Below are 10,462 nucleotides of genomic sequence, written 5' to 3'. Positions count from 1 at the left end.
ATTTATCCTATCTGATCCCCTAAACAAATTAATATTCATAATGAAATAGATAGTTTTATAATAAAATATAAATGATAAGAATTAACCAAAAAATTGAACTATAACAAAATTATTCCCATAGTAAATGTATAGATTATTTATTTATTTATTTATATTATTTTATTTATTTCTCTATCCTCCCCCTCACCCCGGTTGTCTGTTCTCTGTGTCTATTTGCTGAGTCTTCTTCTTTGTCTGCTTCTGTTGTTGTCAGCGGCATGGGTATCTGTGTTTCTTTTGTTGCATCATCTTGTTGTGTATGCTCTCAGTGCGTGTGGCACCATTCCTCGGCAGGCTGCACTTTCTTTTGCACTGGGCGGCTCTCCTTACGGGGTGCACTCCTTGCGTGTGGGGCTCCCCTACGCAGGGGACACTCCTTCGAGCCACGGCACTCCTTGCCGGCATCAGGACTGAGCATGGGCCAGCTCCACACCGGTCAAGGAGGCCCGGGGTTTGAACCGCGGACCCCCCATGTGATAGATGAACACCCTAACCACTGGGCCAAGTCCACTTCCCTATAGATTATTTAAATAAAGAAAAAAAATGAAAAAGGGAAGAAAGGAATGAGGGAATAAAGGAATTAATGAAAGAAAGAAGGGAAAAAGGAAATACTCTTTCTCCAAAATAAAACCAAAGCAAAGCAAATACTGAAAGTGCATTCATTCTTGAATACTAACAGAAAATTTAAACTTAGAAAAAGACAGAGAAAAAGAAAAGGATATAATTTATACCAAAAAATTAGCATATTCTATTGTATTGGTCAGTGTTCTCTAGGGAAATAGAACCTACAGGAAATATTTGTAAATATTATGAGATTTTTATAAAAATCATCTCACAAAACTGTTGTACAAGTTCAAATTCCATAGTGAATTCCACTAGCTGGGACCTCTGATGAAGGTTTTTGATGAATTTCCCAGGAGAAATTGGCAGGTTGAAGTAGAGATGGAAATTCTCTTAGACTGCTTAAATTGTCACTTCTCCTTTTAAAGGATTTAACTGTTCTGATTAGATGTCTCTTGTTATGGTAATCTCCTCATTTGATTGTAGATATAAGCAGTCATAGATATAATAAATTTACTGATGATTTAAGTCCATGTTAAGTTCTCACAGTAACAATCAGGCCAGTTCTTGCTTGACCAAACACCTGGACACCATCTCCTAGCCAAGTTGACAAAGGATCCTAACCATCACAGCTACCCAATTACATGGCCATGTAATCTAAATATTGATTCAAAAATACAAAATGTGAAAATATTCAAGAGGTAAAATTTAAAATTCTACTGAGAAATATAGAAGAATGCTTGAAAAATAAATAAAGAAAAGCATATCTTGTCCTTAGATTAGAAACTTAATGTAAGGACAAGTATTATTTAATTTCATTTAATACATTGAATATTAATAATTTAAAAAGAAACAGAGATCACAGCGAATTTCCATTTATAGCCATGAGGGAACAATAAGATCCAAAATTATCCTCCTACTCTAAACAATTATGAAACTGTATAGCATGTATAAGACAAATATTTTCAGACATTTATACAACAGGCAATGCAGAGTTGTGAGTCCTGTGAAATAAAAACCAAATAAAGTAAACCCAATATTTGTCTGATTTTCTGCTTAGAGGTGATTTCCATACTGGCACAGGGAATTTCTTCAGTTTTGGAAAAATAGATCAACAGAGAGAAACCTATTGAATGTCTATATTCTATCAATGAGCTACTGGAAATTGAATTTTAAAAAATTAAAATTTTTAAGGATAAATTTCATAACATATTTGCAAGAACCATCCATACACTGATAGCTACTACACTGTGACAAAGAAATCAGAGATCTAAAAAAATGAAGAAATATACTATTTTCATGGATCAGTAAGTAGCATGAGTAACAAAATTTTCCTTAAACTGATGCTGGATCAATTCAATCCAAAGTAAAATCCAAGTTGGTTTTCTCTAGAAATTAACAAGCAGATTCAGACATTTTTATGAAAATGATCTAGAATAGTCCAAAAAAGAACAAAGTTGGAAATATCCTATGTTAAGTCTTAATATTAAGCACGTATAAATAAAGCAATGTGTTATTGGAAAATAGAAAAATGGAACAGAATCACAAGCACAGAAATATGTACACATACATGGCCAATTGATTTTCAACAAAAGTGAGAAGATATTTCAAATGGGAAAAGCAACTTTACAAGAATTGGTGCTGGAATATCTGGAATTTCATAGACCTCAAACTTTATCTTCTAGAGTGTGTGAAAATAAACTCAAATTAGATCATAGACCAAAATGTGAAAGTTAATGCCGTGAAATTTTCAGAGAAAAATATAAAAGAAAATGTTTGCTTCTTTGGAGAAAGCAAGCTTTTCTTATGTAGACCCCCAAAAGTACTATTCATTAAAAAAAACCCCATAAAACATGATAAGTAGACCTTTATTAAAATTGATAAATGCTCACTTCAGCAGCACATATACTAAAATTGGAATGATACAGAGAAGATTAGTTTGACACATGCACAAGGATAACACACAAATTTGTGAAGCATTCCATATTTTAAAAAATAAATAAAAGGGTAAGAAAAAAATTGAGAAGTTCTGCTCTTCAAAAGATATCATTACTGATTTTGTTGAGGATTTTTGCATTTGTATTCATTAAAGAAATTGGTCAGTAATTTTCTTTTTTTTTTTTTTTTTGTAGTATCTTGTTGTGGTTTTGGTACAAGGATGATGTTGGCTTCATAGCATTCCATCTTGTTCAAGTTTTTGGAAGAGCTTGAGCAAGATTGGTCTTAGATCATCTTTGAATGACAGAGACTTTTGGTGATTGTTTCTATCTCTTTACTCTTGATTGCTTTGCTGAGGTCTTCTATTTCTTCTAGGATCAGTGTAGGTCATTTGTGTGTTTGAAGTAATTTGTCTGTTTGTTGGTGTACATTTGCTCATAGTATCATCTTACGATTATTCTTATTTCTGAGCCGTCAGTGATAATGCCCCCCTCATTTTGGATTTTATTTAATTGGATCTTATCTCTTTTTACCTTTGTCATCTAGCTAAGGGTTTGTCAATTTTGTTCATCTTAAAGAATCAACTTTTGGTTTTGTTATTTTTCTCTATTGTTCTTTTGTTGTTCTCAATCTCATTTCTTTCTGCTCTGATCATTATTATTTGTTTCCTTTAGCTTGATTTGAGATTAGTTTGCTGTTCTTTTTCTAGTTCCTCCAGGTTTCAGTTAGATCTTTGACTTTAGTTCATTCTTCTCTTTCAACATAACCATTGCAGGTTATAAATCTCCCTCTCAGCACTGCTTTTGCTGTATCCCATAGTGTTCGATGTATTGTGTTCCTCTTTTCATTCACAGCAGGATAGAACTTATTTCTCTTGCAATTTCTTCTTTGACCCACTGATTAATAATGAGTTTTGCTTAATCTCCAGATATCTGTGAATTTTCCCTCTTTCCATCTGTTATTGATTTCCAGCTTCATTGCATTATAATCAGAAAAGGTGCTTTCTATAATTTCAGTATTTTTAAATTTTTTAAGACCTGTCTTGTGATCCAACATGTAGTCTATTCTGAGAAGGATCCATGAGCACTTGAAAAGAATGTACATCCTGCTGTTTTCGAGTATAATGCTCTATAAATGTCTGTTATGTCTATCTAGTTCAATTATCATATCATTCAAGCTCTCAATTTCCTTATTTATCCTTTATCCAGACATTTTATGCAATGCTAAGAGTATGTATTAAAATCTCCAAATATTATTGTAGAAATGTAAATTTCTCCCTTGCCAGTGTGTGCTTTATGCATCTAAACATATGCTTGCAAACTGAATCCAAAAGCACATTAAAATAACTCTACACCTTGATCAGGTGGGTGCTATTCCAGGTATGCAAGGGTAAATTAGCACAAGAAAATCAGTTAATATAATAAACCAATTAATAGATAGAAGATAAATCACATGATCCTCTCAGCTGACACAGAAGAAGCATTTGACAAATACAGCTCTCTTTATTGATAAAAATACTCCATAAGTTAGAAATAGACAGAAGATTTCTCAACATTGCAAAGTGCATGTATGAAAAATCCACAGCTAGCATTGTTCTCAATAGTGAAAGACTGGAAGTTTCCCATTGACATCAGGAACAAGGCAAGGATGTCCACTATCACCATTCTTATTCAATATTGTCCTAGAAATTCTAGCTAAAGCAATTAGGAAAGGACTATGTAAAACTTTCATTATTCACTGATGATGTGATCCTATATCTAGAAAGTCCCAAAAAATCCACAACAAAGCTACTAGAACTAATAGATGAGTTCAGCAAAGTGGCAGGATACAAGGTTAATGCAAAATCAGTAGCATTTTTAAACACTGCTGATGAGTAATCTGAGGAGGAAGTCAGAAAAAATCCATTTATAATAGCAACAAAAAGAATCACATATTTAGGAATAAACTTAACCAAGGACATAAAGGATCTATATTCAGAAGATGAAAAAATATTGCTAAAAGAAACCGAAGGAGACTTAAATGAATGGAAGGACCTTCTGTGTTCAGGGATTGGAAGAACAAATATCTTTAAGATATTAATTCTACCCAAACTGATTTACAGATTCAATGCAATTCTAATAAAAATCCCAATGGCCTTTTTTTTTTTTTTTTTGCAAAAATGGAAAAACCAATTATTAAATTTATTTGGAGGCTTAAGGGACCCAAAATAGCCGAAAATGTCTTTAAAAGAAGAATGACATTAGAGGGTTCTGCTAAATTTAAAGAATATTACTTAGCTGCTGTACTAAAGACAGCATGGTACTGGCATAAAGATAGATATATTGACCAATGGAACTGAATTGAGAACTCAGAAATAGAATCTCACGTTTATGGTCAAATGATTTTTGACAAGATTATCAATCTCACTCAGCTGGACCAGAACAGTCTATTCAACAAATGGTGCTGCGAAAACTGGATATTCATATACAAGAGAAAGAAAGAAGACCCCTATCTCACACCTTACACAAAAATTAACTCAAAATGGATCAAGAACTAAATATAAAATTTAAAACCAAAGAACTCTTAGAAGAAACCATAGGGAAACATCTTTAAAATCTTGTGGTAGGAGGTATTTTCTTAAACCTTACACCCAAATCATGAGCAACAAATCTAAAAAATAGATGAATGGGACCTCCTCAAGACTAAACACTTTTTTTTCCCAAAGACTTTGTCAAGAAAGTAAAAAGGCAGCTTACCAATAGGAGAAAATATTTGGAAACTACTTATCTGATAAGGGTTTGATATCCATGTTATATAAAGAGATTATATAACTCAACAATAAAAAGATCAGCAATCTAATTTTAACATGAGCAAATATTTAGGCACTTTTTCCAAAGCAGAAATACAAATGGCCAAAAAGCACATGAAAAATGTGTAACATTACTAGCTATTAGGGAAATATAGATCAAAACTACAATATGATACCTTTGCACACCTTATAGAATGGCCATTATTAAAAAAAAAAAAAACTGAAAGTGCTGGAGAGGATGTGGAGACATAAGAATACTCTTTCACTGTTGGTGGGAATGTAGAATGGTGTAGTCTGTGGAAGACACTTTGGCAGTACCTCAGGACACTGAATCTAAAACTGCCATATGATCCAGTAATCTTATTACTAGTCATAAATTTAGGAGAACTGAAAGTAAGGATGTGAATTGACATTTGCATGCAGATGTCCATAGCAGCATTATTCACAATTGTTAAGATATGAAAACAGTCAAAGTGTCCATCAACTGATGAATGGCTAAATAAAATATGATATATACATACAATGGAATAGTATTCAGCTGTAAGAAGAAATGAAATCTGGATGCATATAACCACATGGATGAACCATGAAGATATCATGTTGAGTGAAATAAGCCTGACACAAAAGAACAAATATTGTATGATCTCACAAATATGAACTAAATATGATGAATAAACTCAGAGTTAAACTCTCCTAAGTTACTAGGAGATAGAACGTGGGGTGAGAAAGGGAACTCATGCTTAATGTATGTAGAATTTTTAATAAAGTTTATTGTAAAAGTGTGGAAATGAATATAATTGATGGTAGCACATTATAGTGAGCATAACCAACACTATTAATTCAAAACTATGTTTGTGACTGAAAGGGGTAGTCTGTGGATGTAAATGTCAATTGAAAGGAAGCTAGAGAATAATCTAGGAAATGTATAATAGTGATTTCAGTGGTGGATCAAGATTGTGATTAATAGTATAAATATAAAAATGTACTTCTTTTACAAAGTTTAAAGTATATGGTGATACATGGTAAAATTTCAACTAATGTAACTTATGGGCAATAGTTAACAGTAATATTGTAATATTTTTGTGGCAATGGCCAAGAAGGTATTATATCAATTCAAAGGGACAATAACAAGTGAATATAAGGGGGTGTATTATTCAGCCAAAGGGGTGCTGACACAAAGTACCAGATATCTGCTGGCTTTTATAAAGGCTATTTATTTGGGGTAAAAGCTTACAGTTACAAGGTCCTAAATAGTTCATCTCAAGGTTACTTTCTCACCAAAGTCTGCTACCACATGTTGAAGCAACTCGGCATGTGACCTCTACCTTGTGTCTCCTTTCTTCTTTCTCCTGAGTCTCTGTATTAATCAGCCAACGGGGTGCTAATGCAAAATACCAGAAATCTTTTGGCTTTTATAAAGGGTATTTATTTGGGTTAGACGCATATAGTACCTGGCCATAAAGCGTAAGTTACTTCCCTCACCAAAGTCTGTTGCCAAGTGTTGGGGCAAGATGGCTGCCAACATCCACAAGAGTCAGGTTTCCTGGATTCCAGTCTTCCCAGGGCTCATTTCTCTCTGGGCTCAGCTGATCTTTTCTCTCCAGAAGGCCAGGTGTACACTATTAGGTAAATGGCTCATTTCTCTTCCCAGGGCCTCGTCTGTATCCAATTGAGGCTTCTCTCCTTCACATATCTGCTTCTCTATGTGTTTACTTCCCAGGCTCCAGGACCAAAACTCCAAACTCCCTTCTCTGTGGCATGGTTTCTCTGTGAGTCCCCACTCCAAGGGCAGGGATGGAGTGGGGGGGACTCAATGTCCTACTTACATGGCCCAATCAAAACCTTAATCGTTATTTAATCAAGCAAAAGTGAAACATCTGAATCCAATCCAATTTAATATGCCTGGAGGGACAAATAAGTTCACAAAGGTAATCCAATGTCTAATTTTTGAAATTCCTAAACAATATCAAACTCCACAGTCTCCTTATGCCCAGCTTCTTCTGATCTCAGCTGTAGTTGGTATAAGGCTCATCTCTCTCTGGGCTCAGCTGCTCTGTTCTCTTCAAAGTCAGCTGTAAACTATGAGGCAAATGGCTCATCTCTCTTCCTGGGGCTGCAGGATGAAAGCTGACAGAGTTTTCTCCTTGGGTATCTATGGAGCTTCTCTCTTCCTTTGACTATCTTCTTCTGTGTGTCTTCTTGACTGAATGTACATTTACATAGGCCACCAAGGGGGTGGGGACTCTACCCTGAGTCATGCCTTAATGATGTGGTCAAATCAAAGCCCTAATCATGATTTAATCAGGTAAACTTAACGTTTTTTAATTTAATACAATCAAAGGGTATCACACCCAGACCAGTTTACAAACATAATAAATTCTTTTTTTTTTTTTTAATTCATAAATAATATAAAACTGCTACAGGGGACATGGGACTTTTACTTTTGGAGTAATGAAAATGTTCTAAAATTAACTGAGGTGATGAAAGCATAACTCCGTGATAAAAATGAAAGCCACTGAGTGTTCACTTTGAGTGGATTTTACAAAGTGAATATATTAGTTTGCCAATGCAAACTACCAGATATCTGTCGGCTTTTATAATGGTTTTTTGGGAGGTAAAAGCTTATAGTTCCAAGGCCATAAAATGTTCAAATTGAGATGTTCAAATCAGCAGAGATGCTTTCTCACCAAAGTCAGGTACGTTGATCCTGGAAGTACTGCCATATGTTGATGCAAGATGGCTGCTGATTTCTATAGACATCTTAGTCTTTCTCTCCAGAATCTACCATCTCTCAGAGCTCAGCTAAGAGCAACCAGGCATATAGCAAACCTTAATTCCTCTAGAGTAACTCTGTGCACCCAACCTCTTTGGGCCTTTTTGGGGCTTCTGTTTTACTGCAGTCTTCTCTCTCACATTGCAGAATCAAATATTCCAGCTCCCTTTTCCTGTGCCTGTCTGTCTCTCTGTGTCTCCCTTTATAGAAGACCCAGCAAAAGGGCAGAGAATCAACATGAATCACATCCCATGGATGTAATCCAGTCAAATGAGTCTCATACCCATAGGAATGGATTCGTTTAAAATATAATCTTTTGCTTTTTTGGGATTCACAAAATTCTTACTATCACAGTATGGAATTGTATAACAGGGAATCCAGTGGTGGAAGAAGTACTGGGGTTAGCAGAAAATTTGAGAAGATTCTTTCATGAACTACAACAAATACATATAGTAATACAGGGTGTTAATAATCAGGTGGCTTGCGGAAAAATACACCAAATGTAAGATACGGGCTATAGTTAGTTCATAGTTTGTAACAAATGATTCATAACAATGTAAGTTGTTGGTGGTGAGGTAATATATGGGAGCCCTGAATGATGATACGCACTTTTGTTTTGTAAGTTCACAACTTGTACTCTACACTGTTTATGTATGTGCACGTATGTATCAATATTTCAATAAAATTTTATGCCAAAAATTAAATCACAACCAGCAAGATGGCAGTGGACTAAGGAGCTCCTAGAATCAGCTCCAGCTACAGAGCAGTTAGTAATCACCCAGAGTTATCTGGAATTTGCTGAAGCACCTGTTTGGGGGCTCCAGGAGACCAGAAGAGCATCCTGCAACATCCCTGAAGGAGTAGAAGGAGGAGACTGCACATCTTCAGAGAAGACTAGTTAGTAGAGCACTCCATGCCATGGAGGCTGGTGCCCATCCTCCACTGGAGGCACAAACCACCTCAGGAGCTGTTCTGCAGCTGGAATTGAAAGCTCCACTTCCCAAAAAAGGAGGAGGAAGAGACGGTTGGGCACCAACTTCAGCTACTGCTTAGTAAATTCAGTGGGCTAAAGTATAATCCTGAGAACAGCTGAAGTTTGAGCCTGTCCAAGTCAGAAATAGGCCAGTAGCTGCAATCTTAACTCTGTTCTTGGCGCAAGGGGAAGCAGGGTGAACTGAAATAACAATGCTGGTGGGGACTGGTTTCTTTTGATCCAGACCAGATTGCAGCTAAAGCCTAAGCCCCAGCACCACCTCCTCCAGGGAGGGAACTGTGGTGACCTGAGCCAGCCTCCTTGGGAAATAGCCAGCAAAGCCACAGAGGCCCATTATTGTCCTATTCTGGCAGTGCGAGCCACCCTAGGAGCTGTTCTGTGGCTGGAATTGGAACCTCCATTTCCCAAAAATTGGGGAGGAGGAGATAGTTGGCTGCCAATTTCAGCTACTGATTGGTAGACTCAGATGGCTAAGGAATAACCCTGGGAACAGCTGGGGTGTGAAATTGTCCAAGTCAGAAAGAGGCAGGTGGCCACCATTTTGACTCCACACCCAGCGTGAGGGGAAGCTGGGTTGACCTAAAATCATAGTGAAGGTAGGAACTGGTTTCTTTCACCCAGATCGGCCTGCAGCCCTAGCCTAGGCTTCAGCCCCACCTGTGGCAGGAAGGAGGCTGGGGGGCCCTGCACCAGCTTATCCAGGTAACTGTGGGTACCTTTGGCTAGCAGAGGCTGAATAATCGGAAGTCTACCAGGGCAGCTGTGGTCATCTTGGACCTGCACTGCATAGATTGCTGCATACACCTGCAGCTCCATCCCCACCCCAGGCAGGGGAAAAAGGGGCATGGAGCTTCATCAGTCTCTCTGAGCAACTACAGTCTAGGCTTGCACGACTTGGATTATTTCACACAACTGTGACTCTGTCCTTACCGCTGGGAAAGGAAAAAGTTGGAAGAAGCTTTATTGGTCCCTGGGACAATGAGGGCAACTTGAGCCTCCGCAGCTTATAGCATCAACTGCATACTTGGCTCCCACTGCACAACCAGCAAGGGAGATAGGGCAGGAAGCCCTACACTAAAGAGAAAACTGCACCCAGAATAAATACTCTAGTAAACCAGATGCCAAGATACCAACAAAAAAATTAAAATCCACGTCAAGAAACAGGAAGCTATGGCCCAGTTAAAAGAACAAGATAAGCCTCCAGATTATATAAAGGAGTTGAGACAACTAATCATAGACTTTCAAACAAATCTCCTTAAAATTTCAGTGAGATGGCTAGAGAGATTAAGGATATTAAGAAGACATTAGATGAGCACAAAGAAGAATTTGAAAGCTTACATAGAAAAATAGCAGATCTTATGGGAATGAA

General features: G+C 36.8%; 1 non-coding gene across 1 annotated transcript; it reads left to right on the top strand.

Moving 5' to 3' along the window:
- The first annotated feature begins 2,484 nt into the window (after positions 1-2,484).
- Positions 2,485-2,591, top strand: LOC111759240 (U6 spliceosomal RNA). The gene has a single exon (XR_002793304.1). It is a non-coding gene; the product is annotated as a U6 spliceosomal RNA (small nuclear RNA).
- Positions 2,592-10,462: the final 7,871 nt, after the last annotated feature.

Source organism: Dasypus novemcinctus, chromosome 16 (assembly GCF_030445035.2).
Source record: "Dasypus novemcinctus isolate mDasNov1 chromosome 16, mDasNov1.1.hap2, whole genome shotgun sequence".
Lineage (NCBI taxonomy): Eukaryota > Metazoa > Chordata > Mammalia > Cingulata > Dasypodidae > Dasypus > Dasypus novemcinctus.
The sequence above is the reverse complement of the archived record's forward strand: the minus strand, read 5'-3'. Positions and strand labels throughout refer to the sequence as shown.